Source organism: Eupeodes corollae, chromosome 1, assembly GCF_945859685.1.
Source record: "Eupeodes corollae chromosome 1, idEupCoro1.1, whole genome shotgun sequence".
Lineage (NCBI taxonomy): Eukaryota > Metazoa > Arthropoda > Insecta > Diptera > Syrphidae > Eupeodes > Eupeodes corollae.
In genome coordinates, this window is record NC_079147.1 from 15,788,571 (window position 1) to 15,806,554 (window position 17,984).

General features: G+C 31.7%; 1 protein-coding gene across 1 annotated transcript in view; it reads left to right on the plus strand.

Annotated features, from left to right (window-relative positions):
- Nucleotides 1-4,753: 4,753 nt before the first annotated feature.
- LOC129942558 (neuropeptide CCHamide-2) overlaps nucleotides 4,754-17,984 on the plus strand; it is a 52,959-nt gene continuing 39,728 nt past the window's right edge. Inside the window, exon 1 of the mRNA XM_056051555.1 lies at nucleotides 4,754-5,213. The gene's annotated coding sequence lies outside the window, so the exon portion shown is untranslated. The remainder of the gene's footprint in view (nucleotides 5,214-17,984) is intronic.

Genomic DNA, 17,984 nt, shown 5'->3' on the forward strand with positions numbered 1-17,984 from the left:
AGTTTACAATAGATTTAAATCAATCTAATGCAGATCTTACACAACTATATAAACATCTTTTGATCTTCGGCATATAAAAGATACTTTGAAAATGTCCAACTGAATGACTTTTAATCAAACTGAGGAGATTAGATCGTAACCCAAGCAACCTAAATTTTTTTAAGAACATTGTTTTATACGCGGTTAAAAGCCTTTGAAAAACTGTTATAAATAATGATAAATTGATATACCTTTCATAAAGCCATGCTGATGCTGGGAAATGTGATTCTGAACTAACCCATAAATTTTCCTTTGAAAAAAAAAATTTGAGTTGATAGACGGGTTCAACAACAAGTAATAGTCCATTTAAGGCAAATATGACTTCAATCCACACTTCCTAGATTAGAATTACGTCTTTACAACTTTTAAATTAATAGTGGCATGAATTAGAATTTAGTTAAGAAAAAGTGAATAATATCACTAGTACGAGTATATCCTTAACACTAAGTAAAGTGATGACAGAGCTCTATAAAATTTACCTAATTTAATTAATAAATTTAAAATAGAAAATCTAGCAATATGTTACTATATTGTCATCATAATACATCACGGTATCGAAGTACGTATCAGACTTTAATGTTCACAAATAAATTTACGTGCATAAATTTTAAAACAACAATGTTTTTTTGGATGAACCATGTGTAGTTGCCATCTATAAAAATTGTTTTAATAAATAGTTAATTTATTTATCTATAAAGTTATTTGTCCATATCTACAATGCAGGAATGAAAATAGTATAAACCGTCTAGTTTAGTAGATGATTATTACTTTTATTAATTTAAAATCACATTTTTTAGAACCTTCAAAATCAGTTACATCAGTAATTTTTTTTAAAAACCTACAAGCTTGTTTTACTAGTTCATGAATACCATAATTAGTCAAATAAAATGTCAAATAGAGAAATGATTAACCATTAGTTTTAAATCGCAAGTTTAAAACCAAAAACGTCACATGCAAAAGATACTAAAAAGTAAACTCTTCTAGAATCCTTAAGTCAATTAAATTTCATCGAGCTTTAAATGAGGATAATGGTAGGCACCATTTTATTTATCGAACCGAAGACTTCGTAAACCGTTTCTGAATACTTTCAATTGTATTTGACGCATTTTTGTAATATGTAGTCTAAGCCACACAACGATATTTCAAAAACGGTCTGCATTTTAATCGTACCGTTGTATCATCTGCAAAGAACAAGCATGATTAATAAAAAAAGAAGGGGGCCAAGATGACTGCCTTGAGGAACTCCTAATTTATGATTTACCAGGACTGATTCTTACATATTGAAAAAGATAAGTCAGATAATTCTTTAGCCAGATTTAAGCTTTTCTAACACTTTCAAATGCCTTTGAGAAGTCAGTATAGTCCTGCCGCCTGATTTCCTTTTTAAATAGTATTACTTACTTACTTACTTAAGGTGGCGCTACAGTCCTGTGTGAACTAGGGCCTCACCCAACAAACTTCTTCATCTAGCTCGGTCCCTAGCTAGATGTCTCCAGTTTCGCGCTCCAAGTTGGGTGAGGTCACCTTCCACTTGTGCGCGCAACCTGATCCGCGGTCTTCCTCTACTGCGCTGTCCTGTGGGTGCGGATTCGAAGACTTTCCGGGCCGGAGCATTGGTTTCTATGCGCTCTACGTGACCCAGCCATCTTAGTCGTTGGACTTTTACTCTTCTGGCTAAGTCTACGTCGCTGTACAGCCCGTACAGTTCGTCGTTCCATCTTCTCCTCCACTCCCCTTCGATGCATACGGGACCGTAGATCCAACTAAGAACTTTTCTCTCGAAGCGACCCAAGGTGCTTTCATCCGCTTTTGTCATGGTCCATGCTTCTGCACCGTATAGCAGGACTGGGATGATAAGGGTCTTATATAGCAACACTTTGATCCCTCGCGAGAGGACTTTACCACTCAATTGCTTTCTTAGTCCAAAGAAACAGCGGTTAGCAAGAGTTATTCTGCGTTTGATCTCAGCGCTGGTGTTGTTTTCTGCGTTTACAGCGGAGCCTAGGTAGACGAAGTCCTTGACTACCTCAAAGTTACGTCTGTCGATTGTGACGTTTCAAACAAAACGTCGGTGTTGTATGTCCTTTCTAGACGACAGCATGTACTATGTTTTGCCATCATTAACCTTTAAACCCATTTTTGCAGCTTCTGCCTCAATACTCACAAAAGCCCCATTGACATCACGCTGAGTTCTTCCGATTATGTCAATGTCATCAGCATATGCCAGTAATTGGACAGACTTTTGAAAGATAGTGCCTCTAGTGTTGACGTGTGAGCTTTGCACTATTCTCTCAAGCACGATGTTAAAAAAATCGCATGACAGCGCATCACCTTGTCTAAAGCCTTTTTTGACATCAAAAGGTTCTGTTAAGTTGTTTCCAACCTTTATGGAGCAGCGTGAATTCTCCATGGTCATCCTGCACAAACGGATAAGTTTGGCAGGGATGCCAAAACTAGACATGGCTCTATACAGCTCGTCCCTGTAGATGCTGTCATATACGGCCTTGAAATCGATGAAAAGATGGCGGGTGTCGATTTGGTGTTCTTGAGTTTTTTCCAGGATCTGCCGTAATGTGAATATTTGATCAACTGTGGACTTTCCTGGTCTAAAACCCCACTGATAAGGACCTATCAGGTTGTTGACGATGGGCTTTAGACGTTCACATATTACGGCAGAGAAGATTTTATAGGTGATGTTAAGTAGACTTATTCCTCTATAGTTGGTGCAGTTTAGAGGGTCTTCTTTTTTCAGGATAGTATTATTAAATAGTATTATTAATTTGTAAATAAAGTAAAATAAGATGCTGCTGACTTTACGCTCGCAAGCCCATGTTGAAAAATTGATATATATATATTTTAGCAAATTCAACAGAAAAATGGATATTTGAACGAAAAAGACATTTGGAATTTACTTTAGTTCTGCAATAGTCCTATAGTTTTCAATACATCGTTTTTGTCCTGATTTATGTATCGGAGTTATGTGTAAACTCTTCCAACAATGAAGAGAAACACTATTTGTTAGTGATAATTAAAATATAGGAAAATGGTTTCGATAGAATTATATTTTTTTTTAATATTGGGGAAATATTATCAGGAGGCAAATTAAAAATATTTTTTAACAATAAAATATTTAATTGACATATTTATATTATTTGATATAAAATTCGAAAAATCTTCATAAGTTGTTAGATTTTACCTGTCTTATACAAATCCAAAAGAAACTATAAACCATTTAGGTTTTCTTAATGCAGTTTCAACATAGAAAAGCTAACAGCTTTTAAAATAAATGTTCCTCTTGTTACGAATCTGTTGTCTAAACAATTCTTTAAGTTATAAATATTATATAAATAGATACAATTAAAGTGTGGATTTGAAATAAGCTCTAAAACTCAACTCCAAAACGAAAATTTCAAAAATATGTGAGTGTTAAATTCAAGGTTTGCTCAAAAATTAAAACACTTCTAACATATTAGAATTTAAGAAACTAAGTGTGATATTAAAAAGATTTAAAATGTATCTTGAAAAGAAAGATTTGTACTTTTCAAAATCATCATACAATTTATTGCTAAGAAGTATTTTGAGTTGTAGCCTAGCCTTAAAAACTATTTTAATTTGTTTTTAGAATTTCCAAAGGGGCATTTTTTAAAAGCCTAATGTGATAGAAAAAAGGTAAAAGCGATATTGAAATTCAGGGCATCTTAATAATTTTAATAGCAACATTTTTTGAATAAATCATTAAATGTTGATTCATCATCTAAAAAAGTGTCTATAAAAAGTAACTGCCACACTCATCAAGACGTGTGTATTTCCCAAAATTCAAAATTTGATTTTTTCTTGCATTTTAAACTTTTGTTTTTGAAATTTCCCAGATTTTTAACCAAAATCTCTTAAATCGTTCTCGATACTTCACAAAACAAAACAAAAAAAGATTTTTATACATAATTCGCTAATTGCAAATGAAATAGACAATAATCATTTACCACAATTTAGTAACTAAGCTAATTTTAGCTAATTTAGTGCATTATGACAGAGAATATCATTTATTTAATTAAGTGTAATTTATAATTAACTAATACAATGTACTTATTGCTATCATATCAAAAACTACATCTTTACAAAAACACAACATTTGTCAGTATGACATAAAAAATAACCCTCTACAAAACGAAGTTTTAACCTTTCAAAAATTATTTTAATAACACTGAAATAAAATTTTGAAAAAATAAACGAAGAACAAATATTTAATAACAAATCATCACCCACTATAAAGGCCAACAGAGCAAGCTTATCTTGTTATCCTTCTTGTAACGAAAATTCAACAACAACCACCCCCATTATCATATTCAACATGTGTTTCTGCAACCAGCAAAGTAGGTATATCCGCACCGCATCAAGAGACCACTTAACCTAACCAGTCAAGGCATCCATCGAATCTTCTCTCAGCGTCTCACCGTCACCACACCACCACCACCAATCTTGTTATCAGACCGAGTAGCGTGGCGTGGGTGAGTACTCGTCCTCCTACTCCTGATGCCTACTCCTTGCAAAACACCAAAATATTAAGGCACAGAGTGTAATAACTTTCTCCAACAGGCAAAGGCAAAAGCTCTCGATTCTGATTGGCCAGAATCTGACGAGTTAAGTGTATCTATGGGGCACTCGGGTTCATATAAAATACTAACCGCATTCTCAATTCTTCCCATTCAAACTTCACATCCCGTAGCTTACACAAGCCGAGTTGTACTCATTCGAAAGACTTTAAGACTTTCCTGAGTCCTGAGTTGCCTAAACGAGCTTGATATCAATCATATAAATAACGGTTTTTCTATTTCCTACACCAAGGACGCACTTAAATCTTGTCCTGTTTCACACACGAAAAAAAGGAAGAAAAATCCAAAAATCGTGTTCGGTGATCGGAGAAAATAAATTTTTATATTTTTCATCCTTTCCTCATACTCGTACGTATCTCCCCTGCGCTGCGCTGCCAGGACGATTATTTTCAAATTAAAAATAAATATTTTTGTGCAACAAGTGTGTGGTTCAAGTTCGATTTTGAGTTTCGTATCCGATATCCGATTTATACGAGAAGAGTGAGTGTCCATAACTCGATTTTTGTCGAAACTAAAAAGAAACAGACTCAAAAAAGGACACGAAGGGAAAACATATAAACCAAGGTAAGTGTGTTCAAAAAAAAAAGGACGACAAAATATGAAATTCCTGGCTGATATTGTAGTATATTGAAGAATGTAGTAGCTCGTGGATTCACTTCCTTGAGGATATTTTCTTAAGTATCCAATCAATTCAATTATCCTTTTTATTTTGTTGTTGCTTTTGGGTTGGTTATGGTATTTTATCAATTACAATGCGGTGCTTCTTGGGGTTGTATTGGGATGGGGATGGTGGATGATATGATGTATAGTGCATTCAGTGTCGCTGCACTTACTTACAACGTTTACGTTTCTTAAGAGGGATTCAGAACATTAATCGAAGTCAGAGTATGTTTATGATGATGTTATACTGCTTGGAGTGTTTTCGTTTTTACATTGTGTTTTAATAGTCTTACAAGAGATGGTATGGTGGATAAAAACAGATTCGATTTAATCTTATGATTACAAAAACTTTCAAAACCATTATGTTGACTTGCAAGATGTTATACGTATTATAGAACCAGCCCTTCCACTGACTTACCACCATAACGAAAGTTAGTTTTTCAAAAAATCAAAAATTAACGGCTTGGTTTTAGAAAATATTAACAATGAAGTTTCAACTTAACTTAACCAACTAAGCGCTTAAAAAATTGTTAGCGAAATATACAAATTTTATAAGCGCTAGAAGTTTGATTTGAATTTTATTTTGTATACTGATATAATAGAACTAAAACTTTGTTTTATTTAACCGAGTTAAAATTATTTTAAAAATTTGTTGAAACTCAAAACAACTATTCATTTCAAGATCTTCATGAATAAAAGCTAAGCAGTTCTAGATGATATTTAAACTTGAAAAATACTACAATTATATGCAATTTTCAAATCTTTTTAGAATTTGTAATAATTTTTCAAAAATTAATAAAAGAGTATAATAAATATATTGCCCTCTAAGATGATCCAAAAATTCTCTAACCACAATTTTTATTATGAAATAAGGAAGCAGGTTTGATTCTGCATAAAGGATAAGGACCTATTAACTTCTTCCATGAATTACATATTGTATGCTGAAATGGTTGGAGTTTTAAGACCAGTGAATTCTTTCCTTATGGCATGTTTTTCTTGTTTAACCCTTTCAATAAGCTTTTACATTTGGGTATCGAGAATAACAATTTTATAGAAGTTCAAATTTTGACGAACCAAAATAAACAAAATTAATTCCACTAATAATTTTTTAAATTTGACTTCTTCAAACATTTGTTGAAAATATTGCCTTAATTATGAAAAAAACGATGAAGAATTGTGTGTTCCCAAAAGCAAATTTGCAAAGAAATTTCAGTTTTCGTGGTAATGGAATTATATTGACGTTTAAAGATTGACGTAATGATTTCGTGTAGCTTCCTTCTTCCAACATTATTATTCATGGGGTGAACGACGTTTACAAAAAGAAAACCTAAGAATGACACAAGTTCAAAATGTATGTCTGTTAATTGAATAATTTTGATTTATTTGCTAAATATGTATCTTTGGATTATTACAAAGAAAGGAAGATACCGGCTCGAACTGCGACACCTTTTTGCATCATTGGGTAATAGCATTTAATTTCTGTTATTATAAAAGTTTCGTCTTTTAAATGGGAATTTTATTCTTAAAAGATCTGATTATTTCTGTACATTAAGACTCTATTCTTAAAAGTTTTAGCACATAAAAATCATAAATTACATTCCTAGGTTTTAACTTAAATATCAATTTTCCCAAATTAATAAAATGATAATAACAACATTTTATGTAAGACAACAAAATTCAAACTCAATACCTTTGTTTGTTCCCATAATACTTGAGTCGAAAACCATTTCATATCAGTCTTTTGTTTTTCTTTTTCTAAAACAAATAACTAAAATTCACCAACAACGGAACAAGACATTAGTCACCCCTTTTGATTTGGCTGTAATAAACAAAGCCTTCATTCGTCTAAAGCTTGAATATAATTCGCATATCTGGGCAGGTGCTCCTAAAACAAATTTAAATCTTTTGGATAGAGTACAAAAAGGGCTTTAAAAATAATAGGCAATAGAACTATAATCGAAACATTTACATCGCTAGGACGCCGCCGCAATTTTTTATGCCTTTCGTTGTTTTATCGATATTTTTACAAACCAGTAAATTTTACAAACCAGTTGTATTCCACCCCTTTAACAGTTCAGCTGTAATACTCGTACTTCTAGGAATGCTCATCAGTTTACCCTTGAGCTCAATTTCGGGCGTACTGTCAAGTATAGAGATTCTTTCTTAAATCGCACATCGAGAATGTGGAATGCTTTAGCCAACTCTGTTTTTCCCTCCCATTTTGATGTTCAGAACTTTAAGACCAATGTGCACCGGTATCTCCTTTTTAATCCTTCCCTATTTTCCTAATGCTCGCACTGTGTTTAAATATAAACATATTAAGGGTACTAATAACCCCTTGAGTGCCTGCAAATTATAAAAAAAAAAAAAAAAAAAATAGCCTAAAGCTAATATCTCAAAGTTTTGAAAATATATCGAAAATCAATTTTTACCAACTTTTATTAATTTTTTTGTGTAGGTTTTTATATTTTGTACAAATTTTACCGAAAGTTAAAAGCAATATTGCTTATAAGTTTAAATTGGTTGAAAGCTATAATCTTAAAACTTTGAAAAGATTTTTTTGACAAAAATCAATTTTTACCAACTTTGAGTAATGTTTTTTTTTAAATTTGTAATTTAATAAAAAAACTGTCAATTTGTTTTTTTTTTAAACATTTTTCCAGATGTTAAAAACATTTCCGTTGCACAAAATTATTTTGGAGATGAAATCATTTTTAATTCGTAAAATATCCGAAGTGACAATTATTTCATTGAGTTTTTCAATTTAAAAAAAAATCGTTCAAATTTTGTTCAAAATTAAAGTAGTTTGGTATCACATCACAATTTAAATAGTTTTGATTAGTTATTAAATAATTATAAATATTATAATTATAAAAATTATATAAGGCAATGGGACACCTTTTTTACCATCGGAATTTTACTCATTAAAGCTTTTGATTACTACTTTAAGTAAAACTCTGTGTTTTTTTGGGGCATTGCACTCAAAACTTCTAAATAATATTTTTTTTTGGCTTGTTCCAGTTGATTTTGCCACGACAAGAAATTACACGGCCACCGTCTTATTAAGACCACATATTGGCACCGTCTTTTTAAGACCACATATTCTCCAAGTCGTATTCTTCAATAGCAAGTAAGGAAAAGACTGTTATCATTTGATTTTAACAATTTGTAATTAATGTAAGACTTTCAACTGAAAAAAAAAATTGTTTAACAACTTAGTTTGACAGATGTCGAAAGCCAGCATATTTTTGTTTGTTTTCATAATACTTTATTTAAAACCATTACCAATTTACCCGCATTTTTTAAAAGTTTTTATTTCTTAGAAAAAAAGTCGATTGAGTTTTTTAAGAACATAATATTAAGTTCACCACAAAATTTTGTATAGAATGAAATAGTTTTAAAGTCAAAACCTTCGTTTATAATTCGAAATTTTCAATTGTATTTTACTTACTAAATTTTGGAAACAATAGCACAAAATTTAAACAACCTAATATTAAGCGTTTATTAATTTACTAGTTAGCAACTTTAAACTTTTCTTACCCTTTTGCTAACTAGTAAATTGCTTATTGACTTTAATTAAAGAACGAGTATCCAAACATGTCTTAAAAGTAACAATTCGTAAAAGTAGTAGAAATACGCAAATACGCTTAAACGGACCTATTATTTGGAATTTTCAACTGTTGCCTGGACCATTCCATCCACTGCTCTTATAAGAATTGCTAAACGTTAAAGTAGTCATTCCTTGATTTTAACTTTAGCAAATTGTTAAAAGATAATAAGATGTTAAAATTGTTTAAATCATCCTTTAAGCCTAGTAAATTGCTTAAAATGACTTTTACATTTTACTTAATTGTTTAACAATATCTTAAATTGTTTCGAAAATATTCGAATCGAAAATAAATGTTTATCCAACTTTAAGTTGTATTTTTTTTGTTCGCAGAATATTCGAAAGGACAAATATGTTTTTTTTTCAGTTTTTTTATTTATGAAATATAACCGCTTGTTGGTGTCAACCTAATTTTTGAGGTGCCAATTATAGCTATGTTTGGTTTTCATCATTGAAAACAAACTTTGATATTTTTAAGACAAGTCGTTTATAGCTATCATTAAACATTTCTGTCATTGAAACAAATTTCCTGGTTGAAATCCAGCGAAAAAGTTTTGCTGACAGAAATCTTTCATTGAAATTGAGTGAAATTGAAACACAAATCATTGGAACGATTCGTTCCATTTTTGGACATAAAAGAAGCTGTTCTGGAAAATTAATTTCAGACCGGAAAATAGAAAAACACATTTTTAGCCAAAAATAAATGCGCTATTTAATGTTTTTTCCCAAAAAAAAAATCTTTGTGTGATTTTCGATCGATCAGTATATAATTTTCATTTCTAATCAAAGGGAAAGACCGTCAAATATTGATTCAAACATTTTTACTGATCGATTTCAATGATAGCTATAACTGGAGCCTAAAAATAAATGTCCTTTCTGCATCTTTTGATATCTCTTACGGTTCTTGTAATTAATATTATCTGATAAATATTAAAATACCCGATTTGATTTCACCTTGAGATGTAAAATGCTTAAATAATCTCAATTATATGAATATAATTTTAAACAAGTGTTCAAAGACTTCTTTCACTTAAGAATCATGCTTCATTTAAATGACATTTAACTAATTATTTCCAAAAATTGAAAAACGAAAACTGTACAACTGTATAGGCTTACTATCCCGATTATTGTCATAAATAATTAAACTTTGAGAAAATAAGAACATCGTGTTATGTTTCTTCATATTTTAAAGTTCATGTCATATTTCATTTCAAACGTTTTTCAAGATCTTTTCCTTACATTAAAGCAATTTAAAAATGCATTTTTTAACATTTCAAAAAATGAATAAAAATAACTTTTTGTGTGTTAAAACTTCAAAACTCGAATGCATTAACAAAGCCTACGAGACTGTTGAGAGATTCTTTAAATTTAGTTCCAAAATATAAAGTCTCGTTTTGGATGTCTTTTAGATAAATAGTATTTTCTCGTTGAGTATTATGCATATTTTAGCAAACCTAAATCTTTTCGGTATTATTCCCAACAAAACTTCTATTTATTTAACTCATCAATTCCTCAAGATGTGGAATGCACCCAATCCAATCACTGATTTCTTTCAAATACTAAATATATATATATAAATATATATCTATATGAAGTGAAGTTACAGGGTTAATGTTCAAGTTGCCTTTGTTAAACAACTGACAAAAGTTTTATCCGTAAATATTTAATTTTACTTATGTGTGTACTTGTTTGCCACAGGTTTCAAAGAATAAATAAGTAACATCACAAGATTTCATGAATTATTTTGACTTTATCACCTTCATTATGTTATTCTTTATTATATGTATATGTACATATATTGAGTCCAAACATTTTACAGATTAAATCACGAAGTTCCCACAAAACTTCGTTTAAGACAACATTATATTAGCACTAGTCACTCATGCAAGTAATTAAATAACCTAAAAAATAACAATATTTAATAATGTATCTATATTGAGAGCACTTAATGGAAATAATTATAATAGTTCTTATGAGCAGTAGGTATATGACTTCTTAGAGATAATTTTATGGTATAATTTTTATTTTAAATAATAACCAAGTTTGTTATGATAGAAGAGTCCTAGTACTTAAATTAGATATTCTCGAATTTATATTCCAAAATGTATTTTTGAGTAGAAAAAAATTAAAAAACATAACTTTTTCATAACATAATTACGCTAAATCCTTACGAATTTAATGCATTATGTGATAATTTCTTTCTTTATGCTTAAAGAAATATTTTAACTTTTGTAGTAAAACGTAATACATAATTTTAAGCATCTATATGTTTATTCATCTAATAAAAGAACATTCTAAGATAAGATATGAACACACATCCCTAGGCTAACATAAAATCCTTCATGGTTTTGTTGACTTTTTAAATGTTTTTTTTTTCTTGTTACACACAATAAAAAGTTAACTTCTGTTTATAAATACTTTTGACCTTCTCATTTTATATTTTTTTTGCCAAATATTGATTTGATTATACTTAATGGATTGTTATGTTAATTATTGGATTAATTTTATTTAGACAACAGTTGCAGCACTAAATCCTTTTAATGAAATTAAAAAGCTTAAAGCTAATAGATCTGATCTTAAAAATTAAAGTAATGCAATATTTAATTATCAAGTAATAACAAACTATATTGAATTCCCTTAAAAATCAACAAATCGGTTCAAAGAGGCATTTTGTGCCATGGAAGGCTCTTGACAGAACATAAATTGGTATAATTAAAAGCAAAGATGGACTATGTACATACACTGCCGGTCAATACAATAGGTTCACACCATTTCCAATAACGAGGAGCTATTTTTTCTTCAAAAAAGCAATTGATTGAATATTTTTGTCGGTGAATTTTCAAAGCATGTATATCTACTTACCTATTTATAAGAAAGAGTTAAATCGAAAACAATAATTACGTTGAAATTAAACGTTTCCTGCAATGTATTCAAATAAATTGCCATTCTGATCGGTCAATAGAATAGGTTGACCTGTATTCATTGGGAAAATATAGATAAAATGAAAAATTCTATTTGGCATTAAATAATACATACATATTTTAAAAACAATTTATAAACATTTTGTCCAAGCTTGTTTTATTGCTGTTGTTATTGATTTTGCGTCTTCAAATTGTTGCCCAGACTTGTAGACTTCACGGACGAGTAGGGAGGCCATTCCAATAATCCAACATTTTGCTGGTTTATCCTGCTGAAAAGTTCATTAAATGGATCCAAACATTTCATTGAATTTCGGAAAAGCCCTTTCCAGAATGCTATTGTATGAATTTGCCGTCATTCGTGATGATGGAAATTAAAGCTCAATAGTTCTAAAATACGATATTGCACCCCAAAACATAACACCACCTTCACGGCTATAATGTCACAGCAAAAATAATTTTTCTTTTCGTAGATCATGGTAATAATAATTAAACCCGTCCGGGCCACCGAGATTATTTTTTTTAATCCGTGAAAACGACAAACTGACACTACTTTTTCCATTATATGTGGCGCCTGCTTTTCCTTTCTTTGTGGGTTATGTGGAGGCTTCTTTTTCAGTTTCATTTGCTTGATGTTTGGGGCACTCCCAGTCACTCATTAACATTGGAAATGCTTGCTGTTGTTCCAGATGATGTTTTATTTGAGGAGCTGACTGACAATATTTTTTAAAAAATTGCTAACAACATTTTGCGATCTTCCAATTTATTTCCAATTAAAAGCGCACTTTAAACTGTTTTCTATGTGCAGATTGATTTAATTTTTTTCTTCCAAATAAAGGCTCTGTGCTCGTCCCATTTTTTTTTAAATTGTATTTTGAATAATTTTACTTCACTTTGTAAAAATTTCAGGCACTGATCTTTACAAACTCTGATCCAGAACTAACTTTAAAGCAGATAAACCTATTCTATTGACCGATGGGAAATGCTCTTTTTTAATTCCATTTCATAATGTACCGTTTAAACATTTTTCTTTGTCTCTTCCTTGTATATAGATGATTATTAATAAGACATGATTTCAGAATACAAAAGAAAAAAGCGTTTTGCAAAGCTTTATTCTAAAGCAAAACGCCTTTTATCTTGAAAACCTGCGAACCTATTCTATTGGCCTGCAGTGTACGTAATAACTTAGAGCATCACTCACAAGCATTATATCATGAATATTTCTTCTTGATTTAAAAGACATCTTGGTTTGTAATCTGAAATAGAAGTCCACTTCACCGTTAAATCAGATCGCGTTTAAAAAACACGGATTCCAAATACAGATCTCAGAAAAGATATTATATAGGCGCAAAATTGTGGTAATATCTCATAATCAGCGGAATCAACACAATTTCGTTTTATTAATCATACAACTAAGTTCGCCCTTGCATTTACATAATCCATGTGACTTAAGGGATATAAATTATTACAGTTTAACACCTAAATCTTAACTATTTCTTCACAAGATAATACATTGGAGTCAATGCGTTTAGTCAAAGCTAATTTGTTATCACTGGAGTTATATAATTTATAAAAATATTAAAGAGAAGCGGACCCAAATGGCTTCCTTGAGGAACACCTGAGCTGTATTGTATAGATCTCGAAAAAGTGATATTTATTATAAGTTTAAGAGGTCTTCTCATTAAACAAGATGAGAACCGATCAAGGAGAGTAGAATGGAAACCATAAAGTTTTTAATTTGTATATTAAAGTGGAATGAACCACCGAATCAAAAGCTTGACTGAAATTAGAATTTATCGTATCTACTTGGTTCTTACCTCTAAGCGAATTTAACACATAATTTGAGAAAAAAAATTGAACTGAAATAGAAATACACAAACGATAGCATATGGACTTAGCAACATTTTTAACAAAACAGAGTGCATACTATCAGCTTTAGGTATAGTTTGGAGCTCTAAGGACTGGAGTCCTGAATATATTTAATAAAAACTGAGTTTTAATCCTCCTATATCAAGGCGAGAAATTGAGTTGTCCAGGAGCGAACTATTGTTTCTAACAGGTGAATAAACGGATTGAAATACAAGAGAAAATAGACTAAGAAGTGATGATGATGATGTGCCAGGGTGTCACCAAATGTCATTTACTTTGAGTATCGTGGCGTTATTATGTGAATATATTATATAAAACCTGTGAAGGAATTTATTAAGAGTAAAAAGCACAGTTTCTTCACATTTTTCTCTAATTAGATAAGTCTAAATTACCATTACTTTGCTTAAATTTGTTAAAAATTTTACGTTTTATTTTTATTATGTAGATTTATTAATTCCTTCTTGTACCACGGAAGCTTTGGCTGAATATATATTTGGGTATTCTAGTAAATTTAATGAATCTGCTAAAACTTTCTTAAATAAAAGACACGAAACTCGAGTACTTTTGTTCAAGGTTCCGATTTGAAAAATTAAGAGTTAAATCAAAAGATATTCAAGAAAATTATTATTTCTGACCTACCTCTGACCCTAATAAATACAAAATCAGTGTAATACCGCCTCTAGGCACATCACACCATTGTATCGTGTCTGCAAAATTCTCATGTCGATCCTATAAGAACCGTTTGGAAATGTGAGAAAGCCAACTGGGACGGTCTCAACGAATTCTTCAGGAACTTTAACTGGTCACTATCCATCCTCGATAGTGACGTGGATCCCAGTGCAGATATGATTACAGACTTAATTCTTTGCGGAATGAGAAATTTTATCCCGAATAGGGTGCAATCTATCAAACCCAAAGAGAACTCATGGTTTGATTCGAGCTGTAAAAAGGTTATTAGGTTCAGAGATGTAAGTTTCCGCTTTATAAAGCCAACCCGACTGAGGAAAACCGGAATAAGGTAGTAAAAATTTCTGGTCATTGGTAAAAAACGTACGAAACACCACGTCATCCTCAGTTCCAACGCTCGTCCACAATGACACTCCATATGTAAGCTCGATTGATAAAGCCAATTTGCTTGCAGCACATTTTGCTGTTAATTCGACGCTACCGGATAGTGTCATGAGTCCTCCTGTTATTGAGAGCGTAAATGATTCTATGGAACGAACCTCTTTCGCACTCGTGCAGTCGCAAGAGTACTGAAAGACCTTGACATACACAAATCCACTGGCCCGAATAGTATTCCCCCTATTGTTTTGAAGAGGTGTTCTTCAACGCTGGCAAAACCACTGAGTAAACTTTTCCACCTATCCTATTCTACAGGTCTCTTCCCGAGTGGATAGAAAATTGCATTCGTCCAGCCTGTCCCTAAAAAAGGCGAATCCTCCTCCCCCTTAAACTATCGTTCAATTGCATTTACGTACCTTCTTTCCAAGGTCATGGAAACGCTGATTAATTATCAGCTCAAGAAATATCTCGAAGAAGGGAAGTTTCTTAATGACCGACAGTATGGTTTTCGTAGCAATAGGTCCACTGGTGATCTCATGGTTCATCTCACCGAACAGTGGAACAAATTTTTACATCGTTTTGGAGAAAGTAAGATTATTGCACTTGATATTTCAAAGGCATTTGATAAAGTCTAGTATCTTGCACTTTTATCGAAAAAGCGGGCATTTGGTATTGATGAATCTCTTCATCGTTTGATTAGAAATTACCTTTCTAACCCTTCAATACAAGTTGTATTAGATGGTTTCAAGTCTGAAATTCATGGCTCCGTTTTGTCTCCGACTCTCTTCCTTATATTCATAAACGATCTTTTGCCTGTCACTTCTAATCCATTTAACTGTTTCGCCGACGACAGTACTCTCAGCATTTAATATTCGTTTGCAGATTCACATCCTTGTCTTTCGGATGTGGAAATTCAACGGCAGCTTATAATAAGCTCATTAAATTCTGATCTTGGCAGCATTGTCCAATGTGGAATCAAAAACCGCTTCGAAAACTCAATGCTGTCTCCTGTCGTTAAAGCGTAACGCACCCCGATGCCACTATCTATGAGTAGCACTTGCATCCAGGAAACCAATCAACTATCAGTACTTGGTATGTGTATTACAAATCACTTTTTATGGAATGATCACATATTCGATATCGCCAAAAATGATGCCAGGTGTCTAGAATTTCTCCGACACCGACAAGAAATTTTGCATCCCTTCTGATCTGGCTGTAATCTACAAAGCTTTTTTCCGTCCCAAGCTTGAATATAATTCCCATATTTGGGCAGGTGCCTCCAAAACAAGTTTAAATCTCTTGGATAGAATTCAAAAAAGGGCTTTAAAAATGATAGGCGACAGAACTATAATCGAAACATTTACATCGCTAGAACACAGTCGCAATGTTTCGTTGTTTTATAGATATTTTTACAAACAATGTTCTGTCGAATTAGCCAGTTGCATTCCACCCCTTAATCTATTCAGCCGTAATAATCGCACTTCTAATAATTTTCATCAGTTTACGCTTGAGCTCGATTTCGGTCGTACTGTCAAGTATAGAGATTCTTTCTTAAACCGCACATCGAGAATGTGGAATGCTTTGGCCAACTCTGTTCTTCTCTCCCATTTTGATGCTCAGAACTTTAAGACCAATGTGCATCGGTATCTCCTCTTAAATCCTTCCCTATTTTCCTAACGCTCGCACTGTGTTTAAATATAAACATATAAAGGGTAATAATAATCCCTTGAGTGCTTGTGAATTAAAAAAAAAAAATTACATTGAAGTTCGCCTTTGAAAATTTAAAGGCCCAAAATTTCAGACGATTAAGTAAAATATTAAAGTCACTTTTACCAATTTACTAAGCTTAAAAGATGATCAGCTTAATTTTAAACGATTTTAATATCTTACTATCCCTTTAAATTCTAATTTAAAAAAATAAAATAAATTAGGTGGCAGAACAGTCCTTTGAGAACTAGGGCCTAGTGTCTTACAACTATCAACCATTCCTGTGTGCGAGTACTGTTGTCAGGGATGGATGGGAGCTACAGTTTAAAGCCGGAACGGCTAATTTGAGAAAGCGCTTTTCATGACAAGAATTGCTCTTGGAGAATTTGTCAATTCCTCCTAAGAGGCAGTACTCGTGAAAAATAACTTTAGATGCCAAAGGCAGGGATCGAGCCCAAGACCTTTGGCATGACAGTCCAACGCACTAACCATCATGACATGGGTATTACTTTAAGCGTATTTTCATTGTTTATTTTCACGAAGTGTCACTTTTAAGACATCCAAACATGTCTCGTTTTTTAATAAAAAGCAATTAGAAGGAAAGGTTTAAAATGTTGGAGGAAAATTGCTAACTTGTAAATTTTTAAACCCTTTACAATTAGTTTTTTTTCAAATTTTGCACCAAAAAAACTAGAACACCGCTTTATTTTAGAAGCAATTATGGAGCATTGGCAAAGACCTTCTCTTGTACGTCCCCTCAAAGAAAAAATGTTAAAGTTGTTAAATCACAAGATCTCGGGCGCCAATTGGGATCACATAATTAAGCATAAACTTATCCAGTGTACCTTTCTTGAAAAATTGAAGTTTAGCCGGTGTTTTCGTTGTGGCACGAAATCCAAAAGTTATTTGGTCTTACAACCTGAGACTGCAAAATACACTGCATAATATGCGAATTACGACCTTACATTATACTTCCACGTCATTCTATTCAAATATGCCGTTTAAAGAATTCTGAAAAAAACGAGTAAATTCTCATTAGTTATGAGTCTTTTTTTTGAGTTTATATGAAATTTTGAGAATAGTGGTTAAAAATACCTAATTTTTGATCCCGATTTCGAATCCAAACTTTAATATTTAACAATGTTTGCTCAACTGTTAAACATTAATTTTATATTTTTCAATTTATTTCAAAAATGGATACAATAGAATTGTGTAGACAAAACTTTTTTCTGTTGAAAAACGGTTTAGCAAAGATGGTTTAGCGTTTACTTAAGTTTTTTTTTATATGAAATATTATAAATATTTCAACCGAATATTGAAGAAAGGGATAATAGATTTGGAAACCCATCACGGATTTTATTGAAAAAGCTAGTTCGTAAATATACGTGATACGGTGATAAGTTAATTTTAAAGTTATATTTGCATAAAGGCCATCAAAACCCAGTGCAAAACTGCGATCTTATTGCCAGGAAGAAAATCTTGCCGTTTTATTATATTTGACATTTTTGT